The sequence below is a fragment of the Mizuhopecten yessoensis genome, unplaced genomic scaffold, assembly GCF_002113885.1.
Source record: "Mizuhopecten yessoensis strain PY_sf001 unplaced genomic scaffold, ASM211388v2 scaffold5877, whole genome shotgun sequence".
In the NCBI taxonomy this organism is placed as follows: Eukaryota; Metazoa; Mollusca; class Bivalvia; order Pectinida; family Pectinidae; genus Mizuhopecten; species Mizuhopecten yessoensis.
Genome location: NW_018406268.1, coordinates 1,394,768 through 1,407,650, shown reverse-complemented (window position 1 = coordinate 1,407,650; position 12,883 = coordinate 1,394,768). Strand labels below are relative to the sequence as shown.

General features: G+C 36.3%; 1 long non-coding RNA gene across 1 annotated transcript in view; it reads right to left on the bottom strand.

The window, feature by feature from the left end:
- Positions 1–9,618, bottom strand: part of LOC110451236 — an 11,811-nt gene extending 2,193 nt beyond the window's left edge. Inside the window, exons 1-8 of the long non-coding RNA XR_002463048.1 lie at positions 9,604–9,618; positions 8,033–8,075; positions 7,521–7,584; positions 4,707–5,167; positions 3,967–4,200; positions 3,652–3,726; positions 3,335–3,436; positions 2,877–2,938 (exon numbers count right to left, since the gene is read on the bottom strand). This is a non-coding gene — a long non-coding RNA (uncharacterized LOC110451236). The remainder of the gene's footprint in view (positions 1–2,876; positions 2,939–3,334; positions 3,437–3,651; positions 3,727–3,966; positions 4,201–4,706; positions 5,168–7,520; positions 7,585–8,032; positions 8,076–9,603) is intronic.
- Between the last annotated feature and the right edge of the window lie 3,265 nt (positions 9,619–12,883).

The window sequence follows — 12,883 nt, the reverse complement described above, 5'->3', positions numbered from 1 at the left end:
ATGGACAAAAAAGAAATTATTGAAAGAGGGAGAAAATAAAAAAAAAAAGTGAAAAGTGTCCAGCTGTTTTCTAAACAAAATTTGTATATATTTCAGGTAACATGACTGAATATATAGGGTAGGTCTGGTTTTCTTTTCTTTTTCTTTTTGAGGGGGGCCAATTAAAGAAATAACAAAAATCACCAAACATATTTTTAGGTCTGTTAAACAATTATATGGGGTTTAAATTTGGTTTAGATACGAGCCTATGAAGAAGTAGGGTTAATATACGATTCCCTTGTTTATTCATCCATCAGTTTGTTTGCATCCGATGGACAAGTTTTCCAAAATAAGTCTGGATTGAGTACATTTATGCGAGATGAAATTGTCAAAGGTAGGTAGGGGTACTTGAAACATACATATTTTGTTTTGTCCTTATATATTTCCTTCTCTTTCTTATATATTTTCCAGTTTACCAATAAAACTGAGAGTTGATTTTGTTTTTAACATGTACAGAAATATTATTCAAAGTGACAAAAAACAATAAAACGATCTTATTCAATACCTAGCATACAGATTTAAGACTAAAAAGTATTTGAAACTAGCAACTCTGATTCTTAACAAGAAAAATGAAGAAATTTGAGCCCTTGGGGGTAGGGCTGGCTCAAATTTTTCAAAGTATCAAACTGTCAACTCAAGGTTATAATTCCAATCAAGTTATTAACATGTAATATTCAAAGTATCATTTGCCATTATAAACCATAATAACTGGATAGCAGTTTGATGGTATGCACACGTCAGTCAGGGCTGATATGTGCATACCATCAAACTGCTATCCAATACTGATAATGCTAACCCAAATTGAATAACTTCCAACAGAAATTTAAAAAAATGTTGGTCCATAATGTGATTTCCCTATATAAACTATAGGAAAGTTTACCCCCTCCCCAAGGGTAAACATGAGACCCCAGGGTCATGAAATTCACAATTTTGGTTAAGCACCTTGAGACCCTTCCATCTATGAAGAGTATTTGATTCTACCATATCTGGGTCTTGAGAAGAAGATTTTTGAAATTTCAGTAAATTCAACCCTTTTTGCCCCACCCATCAGCCCCGGGGGGTCAGTCAGGGCTGATATGTGCATACTATCAAACTGCTACCCAATACTGATAATGCTAACCCAAATTGAATTACTTCCAATGGAAATTAAACAAATGTTGGTCCAAAATGTGATTTCCCTATATAAACTATAGTAAAGTTTACCCCCTCCCCAGGGGGAAACGTGAGACCCCAGGGTCAAGAAATTCACAATTTCGGTAAAGCACCTTAAGACCCTTCCATCTATGAAGAGTATTTGATTCTACCATATCTGGGTCTTGAGAAGAAGATTTTTGAAATTTCAGTCAATTCAACCCTTTTTGGCCCCACCCATCAGCCCCTGGGGGTCAGTCAGGGCTCATATGTGCATACTATCAAACTGCTACCTAATACTGATAATGCTAACCCAAATTGAATTACTTCCAATGGAAATTAAACAAATGTTGGTCCAAAATGTGATTTCCCTATATAAACTCTAGTAAAGTTTACCCCCTCCCCAGGGAGAAACGTGAGATCCCAGGGTCAAGAAATTCACAATTTTGGTAAAGCACCTTAAGACCCTTCCATCTATGAAGAGTATTTGATTCTACCATATCTGGGTCTTGAAAATAAGATTTTTGAAATTTAAGTCAATTTGACCATTTTTGGCCCCACCCCTCAGTCCCCTGGGGGCTTGGGACTAAACTGGTCACTATTTTTGTTGACCTTTGTCCATTGAAGGTTCCTGCAAAATTTCATTGAAATTGATCAAGGGGTTTTGGAGAAGAAGTCGAAAATGTAAATTGTTTACAGACGCACAACGGACGAAGGAGGACGACGGACAAAAGGCGATCGCAATAGGTCACTTTAATTGTCTCAGGTGACCTAAAAATGGGCCATATATGTGAATACGTTATTTTATAACGAGTTGAAAATTATTGCTTTCATACTTGATAGGGAAAAAAATGAGCGATTGCTCAGTTACGCAACTCGATTCTTTAAAATATAGTCTATCATAAATGATCTGTAATTACCAGTAATGATTTGAGAATAAATCAAGGTTATTGTGTCGACAATGGTGGCAGTGGTATCCTTATGACCAGACTATAATATCGTAATTGTAATATCACTGTATCAGTCTATCATTAAGGCTTTTTAATGACATTTGGAGGTAAATATGACTTACCATATTCTACCCGGCATTTTTCCAGAACTTATCTTTTGAATTTCACATCACACATGGTATTTATTTAAATTTTAGTGTTTATTTGATAATGGAAAAAAGAGGCCCAATGGGCCTGCATCGCTCACCTGGTATTAATCTCACACTTGTAATCTTAAGTGTTTGATTCATAAGAACATATTAAAAGATTTAAACATATGACGCCTGTGACCTTGAATGTCAAACAACGACATTATGTTGAAAGTGGGTCAAGGTAATTTATTTAAACAAACTTGGTAGTCCTTCATCCCAGCATGCTACAGGCCTAATTTCAGTACCCTGGGCCTTTTTTTTATTGAGAAGTGGTTTGAAGCTTTAACGACATTTGTCCCATGTGACCTTGAAAGTGGGTCAAGGTCATTTATTTGAACAGGGTCAAGGTCATTCATCTTAGCATGCTACAGACCCAATATCAGTACCCTGGGCCTTTCGGTTATTGAGAAGAAGTTGTTTGAAGATTTTAAGACATTTGACCCCTGTGACCCTTCGGGCCAGGTGAGCTAATAAAACGACAATGCTTTTTTGTCAGCGAGAACCCATCTTTCAATGAAAAAGTTTATCTTTCCATAAACTATATACAATAAAGAAATCCACATACCTTCAGGAAAAGGCACTGATGCTTCAGATGAGTCCATTAAAGTCGTGGAACCCAGCATCGTACTGTAAGAGAAATGTACAATGATATATAAACACAATTTACGCATTGATATATCGAAACAAAGAGATAATTATAAATTTACCATCATTGTGAAGGGCAAAAAAGGCCAAAATTAAACTGCAGCAAATATTTCCAGGTATACGGTAATTATGTCTCTAATAACAACAGTTTCCTTGTTTCACAATAGATACAGTTTCCTTGTTTCACAATACATACAAGTGTTTTTGACTGGTGGTGGGGATGGGTTGTTCTTTCCAAGATATAAACCGGTAGGCAAAGAAAGTTTAATTCTGATAACTTCAAAGTCTTGATAGTTTCAAGGCATTATTATTTTTTATTGATCTGTAAAAAAACATACATCTTCTAAAATGAGATCAAGTCAATTTAATATTTCTTACCTTGCCTAACGGAATTTGCCCGCTCTACGGCGACATAGACCTGCCACTATGTCACACCCTTGGCCCCTTAGCATGGCCCTTTTGACTGCCTCCACACTGTGGCTAAAACAAGAAATTAACTTAATTAAAAATTACCATCATGAAATGACCATCTTTGAAAGCTCTATTGAAACTAGAAGACTTCTTGTCGGAATGGTAACACAAGTGTCAAAATTAGGTTGGATGAAAATTGGTTTGTAAAATCAACAAAAAATACAAATAACACCACCAAATCAATTCCGATTGTCATTTTCACATTTTTTTTACATGTTATTTACCTCAGTGTGAAGAAAGTCAAACCGAACGAAACATGGCAGTGTCTCAGTGCCACCTCCAGGCACGTCCCCCGTGTCCTTCATGAAAGAAAATTTAGGTAAACATGAGATTTTTCTTTCTTATGAGAGCAACTTCATTTATAGATGGGATTAAACACTCGGGTCTGAACTGAATATGATGACCATTTTGATGGAAACTATTTTTCAAAATTTGAGCATCATTCAAGGTCAACGTTTATGGTAATAGAAATTAAGAGCAATGAACAAGGAACATTTTACTTCCTCATTTTCATAATTAATTCCAAAAGTGTCAATTACCTCCTATGGACCGGGGGCATATGGAAAGAGATCGGGATGAAGGCGTCGATCTCTGCGCCTTGGATGGCGCCTCCTCCGGGAGGAATCGGGAGGGGCGACGATTTCTCTGCGCCTTGGCCGGCGCCTCCTCCGGGAGAAATCGGGCGGGGCGACGATTTCTCTGCGCCTTGGACGGCGCCTCCTCCGGGAGAAATCGGGAGGGGCGACGATCTCTCCGCGCCTTGGACGGCGCCTCTAAAAATACACAACAATATACTTGATTATGTTATGCTCGATGAACAGGTGCTTCATGGAATGAACTTTTTGTTTTGGTAGCACTGGTCTACATTTAATCAATTTTAATAGTTTTGGATGTTTTTTATCTGAAAGTTTTCATATATACACTTTATTAAGCAGACAGTAACTAAACTGAATACATAGTGCATTTCTACTTTTGAAGACCAGCTGTATAGTATATATTACCTTTATCAAATCTTTTTTGTGGGGACAATTATGTGCAACTAATACAGTTTGTATTTTCTAAATGTTACCAAGATCAAGATTTACATGTAGCCATCATTGATAAATTAATATTGAGATAGAAAATGTTTGTAAAATATACATGCCAGGTTGATGGAAACGGAGCTAACCAAATTTAATGCATAAATCAGAACGCCATGTCTAACTAAGTTGGCGAAGTGGAAAATACAGTCAATATTTTCATACAATTACTAATAAATTGTTTTCATGCAAATATTTACCCTCCTCCGGGGGCTGGCAGGCCGTCCTATTCCGTCAGTCAGATATTCTGGACCAGATGACCTTTACCCTAGTCAGACTTTCCGACGCAAGAGGTACTGTTGCAAAAATAGATTTACTCTAGTTCAGCTGCACCCAACCATCCAGTCACAAGAGAATTTAACCCCAGCTCGGAAACAACCAATATGAAGCACTTGACTCAGTATGATTACATGTTCCCCTCAGGACTATCACGGAGGGGTACATGATATCGGATCCCCACATATAACCATAAAGGTCCTTGTACCTCAATAATGGTGTTCGCCAGGGTTAAAAACTTTGTTAAAGGAGTGAATAATGCAGCTGAAATGTCATAAATCTATCCAGCTTCAGATACCCCAGACGCCAAATCACCCAACTAGAGCTCAGACCACCTTCCTAGATATATCTGACCAGGGTTCTGTCCACTTACAGTAAGACAGTCCTGTAAAAAAAAAAAAAAAAATCATATTAGCATCATTTTGGAAAATTTTACATAAATGGGTAGAAGGAAATGAAGTAAGAAATTATCTTTGTAGTCTTTTGCTGGTTTTCCCCTACTGGGCCCAAACCTCTCAGCCAATCTGTAATATTCCAGATGTATCAATGGTGTAAATTTGGTTAAGTCTTTGAGTAAAATCCTTTAAGATACCATAGATAACACACAACTAAAATGCAAAAACATTATTGAGGATGCTTTAACAGCTGCTGGACCAGGAAAAGCCACATTTAGTAGCAGTATCTGATCATGACCTGAAGTAGCCAAGATGAAAACTATGGTCCAAATGTAGTTGGCCCGTCATTTGAAGTTGCACCCTTTACCCTAACAGTAATATAAATATGGTACAGCTGAACAATTTGTATTACAACATCCCACTCATCAACATAAATATGTAGATATACTGCTGTCCTTTCCTTCACAGATCACCAATATTTTGCTCCAAAAATATGAAATTAGTTGAATTTGAAAATGAACCAATTATCTGAATTATTATTTCATAGCTCACAGCCCTGTGGGACCAACACATAAATTCAGACTCAAAAAGAAGAGGATGGGCTAATAACAGGACAATAAAAACTGCCATAGATATGGGTAGTGGGTCTATTGCCAGATAAAAATGATATCTCTCAGGAAGCTACCATTTTTATCAATAAGAATAAAATTGAACTTTGTTTAATTTAATCCATTCATAATCATCATTTCTCTCTGTCCATCGTTTAAAACATTTTTTCAATTGAGTATGAAATTAATTTTTCAGATAGTAATAGCACATTCTTTTTTATGAATCTTCATCTTGTATTCAGATGACATTGCAACAACTAAATCAAAAATAAAATTATCTTTCATAAATAAGAATATTTTAGTCTTTTAGATGATACATTGTAAGGAAATGATCTAAGAAGGACAGAAAAGTGGCTCTACAAATATCAATATAAGTAAACAAATGGTGAAACCAGTGTTTCATGTACCTTGGTTCCTATTAATACACATCGCCAATATTTTCCCCAATTCAGGGGCTTTTTACCCAATGAACCATCAAAAGCAAAGGCAGAAATCCATGTAGCCATGCCTGACAGGGGATTCCCCTATTCATAACAATTTTATGACGTCACGTCAAGAATGCATCATAACGTCCAAAATGCATTTAGCTTGTAACATTAACATCACATTTTGTATATGATACACAATGAGGTTACAGGGTAAGAGAAAAAGAATCATTTGCCCCCTTGAGGTGAGATTGGGAACCTCTTCTTAAGTTGCCAAACGCATGACAATACTCATGTATGGCAACTCTACAATCTTCCCCCTCTGGTTGAGAATCTCTTCTCTCACTCCCAAGGGGGTGAGGGATTCTATAAGTCTTTTGGATTCAAAGGTTAGGACCTTACCTTCCGCACTCTGTTTAACACCCAGTACACATCTACATTTTTTCAGTTTATCACCATGTAAAAATTTCAGAGGGATTAATCAAAGGTGTTGATGGATGGACAAATGGACACTGAATAGGCATGCCCTAATTAATCAACATTCAATAACTCATTCACCCCTGAAACTTCATAATGGACTATTCCAACCTTTGAATTGGAAGAGTTCAAATGTGTCTTCAGGGATGAATGAGTTAATTTGAAATAACTAAAGAAAAGTAATTGTTAAACAAAAGACAAATGCAATAGATCACACAAAACTGATAACCTAATAATATGCTATACCTCACATTGTTAATTCATTTGGTATTAAAGGAATTAATAACCTTTACATATTTGTATGTATAGCAAATATTTCTAAAAACACAAAATTCATGAGCACAATGAAGCACAAAACATGTAAAGAAACCTTTGACTCACATGGATGCTTGAATAGTACCACAGATTAATTAACACATACATGTACAGACAAGTGAATGAAATAGGTAACTAATGACAAATTTTGAATTGCAGGACACATGTTGAAATTGTATTTTTCATAAAATGCCTGTTGACACAAACAACTGTATATGTACATAACTGCAACACATTGGTCAGGAAGAGTGAATCAAAATTCGTAATATAGACAGGATGCATACAGCTTTATAAAATACATCAATGTTAGTTAATAAAAAGCAATAAGCCATTCAAGTGCATTTGAGTCCAAAGTTACGCATAATAAAGACAGTAGGTCCGGTATATGATTCAATTTAGTACCAGTGACTACCGCTACAGGCCGTCTGTGTGAAATCGACATTTATGAATATCTGAGCTCATTAACTAAAGTAATACCAATAGCTGGCGGCTAACGCCTTAGCTAAAAACATATTTACCTGTCGGTCTGGGGTAGTTCTCTTGCGACATTGGGTCACAGGTCGGCTGCACCTAATGTCCATCCTGCAAATAAAAATAATATATATGCATTATTATCTCCCTTGAAATGTGAGCAAAATTTGCTTAGTTGGTAATTACACTTGAAATATACTCAAACCATGAAATCAGATTTAAATATGGCATTACATCAATCATGAACTTTTTCTTTTTGTAATGTACACTTGTATATGTATATCTAAAAATATTTGACTAAAATCAATATTTCTTTTATGTTATCTAATGGTATATCAACCAACGAACGACAAACAAAATAGACAAGTTCACTTTGTAGAACTTTAAAATAGCTATACATCTGGTAAATAGTGAAGTGTTACAATTGATCACATATCAACTGTAATTAAGGCATTGAAGAACCTGTAGATTATTTACAAGTTACGATTACACTTTTCAAAACGATAAATACCCACAGGGTTAACAAAATCAGGAATAACATGTACATTAATATACATACCAGAACCGCCGACGGATTTCCCATGCTGTTCTCATGGACGACGCTGTAAAGGAGAGCAAACAATTAAAATTCAATCTTTTGGTGAATGGGGGCTGTGACTTTTGAATTAGAAAATTTGTGTACGTTGCAGTCAACCAAATTATCGGTGTGTTTCCCAAATTACAGTATAGCCCCGTTATACCTCCAACTTCTGTCAATTGACATTTTGGCAGTACAACGAGTTCTCCCATTAATTGACAAGTGATCTACGTATATATGTACATATACATATTTTTGTTCAGCCGTTTCCTCTTTGGACAAGCCATGGTATGAATGATGAAAACTTAACAAACCGAGGTAATATATTGGTGAATTGTATTCAGGTGTTAATCAACAAGGCACACATACTACATTGTATACGTAATGACAACTTACAAAACTGACCCACGGGGCTCACTCAGCTGTGAAATCAACGACACAGGTAAATTTCTGCGACATAGCGTGGCAGTGTTATCAGGGGCCTCTGGACAACAAGAAATGTTATGCCAGGGGGGGAAAAAAATCAGAATTGCAAAGGGCTATAACTCTAATAAAAATCGATGCAGGATCCTGATTTTAAAATCCTTAACCTCATGCTGATTCAATATGCATGTATAACTATGGAAGGAAAATGTATATTTATACAGAGTAAAATCCTGTAGTTTAAGGAGCTGTGGAATGTTTACCAAATGTTATCAAATGTCAATTTATGGCTTTATGAGTGTTGCTGAATGTTATCAATTTATATTCGTCTCTGAGGCTTTTATTCCCTGTGGGACTAGTTGCACTCAATTGCAAATTTAGGCCATATTATAACTCTTGTAAGAAATGACACAGGATCCTGCATCTATAATAAGCATATCTTCATATGATACCTGTGACACTACAAACTTTGGTAACATTTGGGTGAAAACCATAGGATGCACACAAGAACAAATATGTTTCAAAGGACTGTAACTCTTGTAGAATTGACACAGGAACCTCCATATATAATAAGCATATCTTCATATGATCCTCGTGACAAAATTGTGTACAATTGAAAACTGGAAATAGTTGCAATCACAAGAAATATTTGCCAAATTATAAAAAGATTCATCAATCACAAGAAATATTTGCCAAATTATAAAAAGATTCATAACGTTTGTAAAAATTGATGCAGTATCCCGCTATTATGCAAATCTTCATATGATACCCTATGACTCTTACAAAAGTCCAAAGGGTCATAACTCTTGCAAAAATGTATGTAGTATACTGCCTTAATAAAATGCAAATCTTCACATGATTACCAAGTACATCTAATTATGTGAAAAGTCGCTCATCAAGGGCGTCCAACAGAAGCTATACATAGTGTACGTCTATAGGTATAATATCAATAGATCCAAGATCATATAATCAGTTAATTCAAACCTAGACGTCATTTTGAAAGTGATAATTCGCCAAGAGATGTATAAAAGGCAATCAATATCGAAATTATTGAATCAGAGAATAAACCTATAGATCAGTATCGATGTGACAACGTGATGAACGCATATTTTGCCAACATAATGGCTTACCCAAATGTCAGTCCATGAGGGTCCACAGCGCGGGAAGAAGTGACGCGAACTCCGAGCTCGTTCTACTATGTGCATGTGACCAAGTGTATTTTCATTGGCCGAGAGGTTAGCACGAACTCAGTTTTCACATGCCGGGAACTAGGGGTCTTTGAGGGTGCAGTTATGAACAGTACCTCTACTGAAGGAAATTTTATGAAAGATTCCTTAGTGAAGAAACACCGAAATGAGTGTCTTTTCTACAAGAAATATCAACCGTTTTAGTGTCTTGTTTTCCCCCTCCTACATGCAACTTTGCAGACGTTGTGTCCCTATGCGAACCCCAGCTAAGGTTTGATAATTAAACTTTTCGTGACACTCATCACAAAACCAATCTTTGACTATATATTACTTTCTATGTCTGCGTTTTTAACAAATCCTGAGAGACTAATATATTAAATTGTTTAACTTGATATATTTCACCACGGAATTAGATTATCGCATTTTTGTTATTTTGAAACAAAAATAAGCTGCCGAAACATGTTTGGACCTGTCCCCCTACAATACTTTATGATACACAATATACTTTGAACAAAAATGTGTGTCGAGGTGTCGAGAAAAGCAAAACTGAGTGTAGAAGCTCCCCTTTTACATGTAAAAATATCTCTAACATATATTTCTCACTCAGAGTCCTATTTTGTGATATTTTGTTATTTAACGAAATGAAAACGTGGTAATTAAAATCAGAGACGTATATAATCTCTGTAATATATACGTCTCTGCTAAAATCAAGCATATAGTTATTAGTTATCGAGTATCTGAAAAAAGTACATGTAGTATGGGTCATATTTGATGTTTAACGGAATTAACGCCGAGTGGAGCGAGACGACCTTTTTGTATTTTGCGAAATGCTTTTCACATATTTTGTTACATGCCAACTGCTTTGTACTGGATGAGAAACACGTTTGCCAAATGTGATCATGGTGATTGTGTCCACGTGATTACTAATTTTTCGCGGGAAAACGCGTGAAACTAGAGATTGATGAACAAATTAAAGATGCCCGGAAGATGGGTGCGACACAATTTTGGCCGGTAAGTCCAATTATTGCCATGGCTACGGTGAAAAAGTTATATATAAATTAAAAATTATGTGTGAATGTTGACCAAATTTAATTTTGCCCATCCTGTGCCCGTCTTAGGCCTGTCACGAGTAGGCCTGAGCGAGATACCTCAGATGGCCCCAGGACACCACGGCGGATCGGGTGTGTTGTATACCACGTTAGACATGGAGTAACACTACCCACAGGTCTCTGTAGTTATAAAAGTATATATAAGTACATGCATATAGGCCGTTACCGGACCCTGTCCCGGTTCATCTAGATATGCTAGATAAGAGGTCAGTGAAATCGAAATGGTTGTTTACATGTGTCAACGATATTCATCAGATACCTTGTCTATGAACAAAGAGGAGACATCAACTGTGCAAAACAAAAAGTAAATATTGGGAACTTCACAACAAATAAAGAAAAAAAAGGTGACCATTCCTCGCTCTATACACCCTGTCATAGCAAAATTGAAGGCACGAAGATAGCTGTTTGATTGGTCTCGGGTAAAAAAGTCTGACCAATCGCTAGGCTGATACCTGTCCTTTGAAGATTACAAAGGAGAGACGCCCGACTTCAAAGCCTGTCAATTTTTACCGTTACGTGACCGCGAGATTCTTTTGATGTACATCAAAGGATCGAACTAGTCTTCTTGTCTCATCAACAAGGTGGCGCACACCAAGCCTTAAATTCTGCTATGACATATTTCAGGGATGTAGAGAGCGAAAGTGAGCGGAACCCCTGGATAATCTAACGTCGTATATATGTCTAACATAGAACATGAGCTCTATAGAGCTATTATTACGACGAAACTCGTAAAAGTAACAAGAAATAAAAGCTGGGTTACATTTAAAACATGCTACATGTACCAAAATCTTAGAGACACGCAACTGAAGTCTGGTATTCGTTATTTTTTTGATAAAAAGAACCCCAATACCACACATGGTTAAAAGATTCAGGGTAGGTAGGTTGTTGAAAAAAATCGTTTTTAGAAAAAACTATTTTTACAAGGGTTATAAAGGAGAGTGGTCATGACTTTAACTGTGCTTCCTTGAATATAACAATAAAAAGTTTAGGGTAGGCACAAAAAATAGGGTCCGGTAGGGTAACAAGAAACAAACAATATTTTTGTTATGCCTTAAAATGATTATTTTGTTATAACTATTAGAGGAATAAAATTGATTGGAATCCAACAAAGACTAACATTGTCAAAGGGCAAGGTTATTGGGTCAAAGTCACAGGGGAGTTAGTAATGAACAGGAAATATGTCCAATAAAGGTATAATGAGCTAATGGCATGGTGCGGCGTGGTGCTGTGTCCGTCCGGCCTCAACTTTTTAGTTTAATCAACTTCTTCTGAATAACCAAGAGGCCTTGGGTGATAGTGTTTGGCTAGTAGAATGCTGTCATGAAGGGCAACAAGCTTTGTTCAAATGAATGACCTTGACATATATTCAAGGTCACATGTGTCAAATATGTTTAAAACCTTTAAACGACTTTTTCTGAATAACCAAAATGCCTAGGCTGATGATAATTGAGCAGTGACTTCAAGGATGAAGGGCTATCAAGTTTGTTCTAATAAATAACCTTGAACCATGTTCAAGGTCACAGGGTTAAAATATCATACCTTTAACAACTTCTTCTGAATAGCTATAAGGCCGATACCGTTGATATTTGGCCAGTAACATGCTTGGGTGAAGGGCTATTAAGTTTGTTTTACATGAATGACCTTGACGTTATTCAAGGTCGTAGGGTTCAAATATGTTTAAAACCGTTAAACAACTTCTTCTGAATAAAAAAGAGGCCAAGGTGTTGATATTTGGCGAGTAACATGCTTGGATGCAGGGCTGCCAACTGTGTTCAAATGAATGACCTTGACTGATGTTCAAGGTGACAGGAATTAAATATGTTTAAAACCTTGAAACAACTTCTTCTGAATAACCAAAAGGCCAAGGATGATATTTGCCCAGTGGAATTCCAAGATGAAAGGCTACTAAATTTGTTCAAATAAATGACCTTGACATATATGTCAAGGTTACAGTGGTCAAATATGTTTAAAATCTTTAAACAACTTCCTCTGAATAACAAAGAGGCCTAGGGTGTTGATATTTTGCCAGTTACATACTGGGATAAAGGCCTACCAAGTTTGATCTAATGAATGACCTTGACTTATATTCAAGGTCACAGGGGTCAACTATTTTA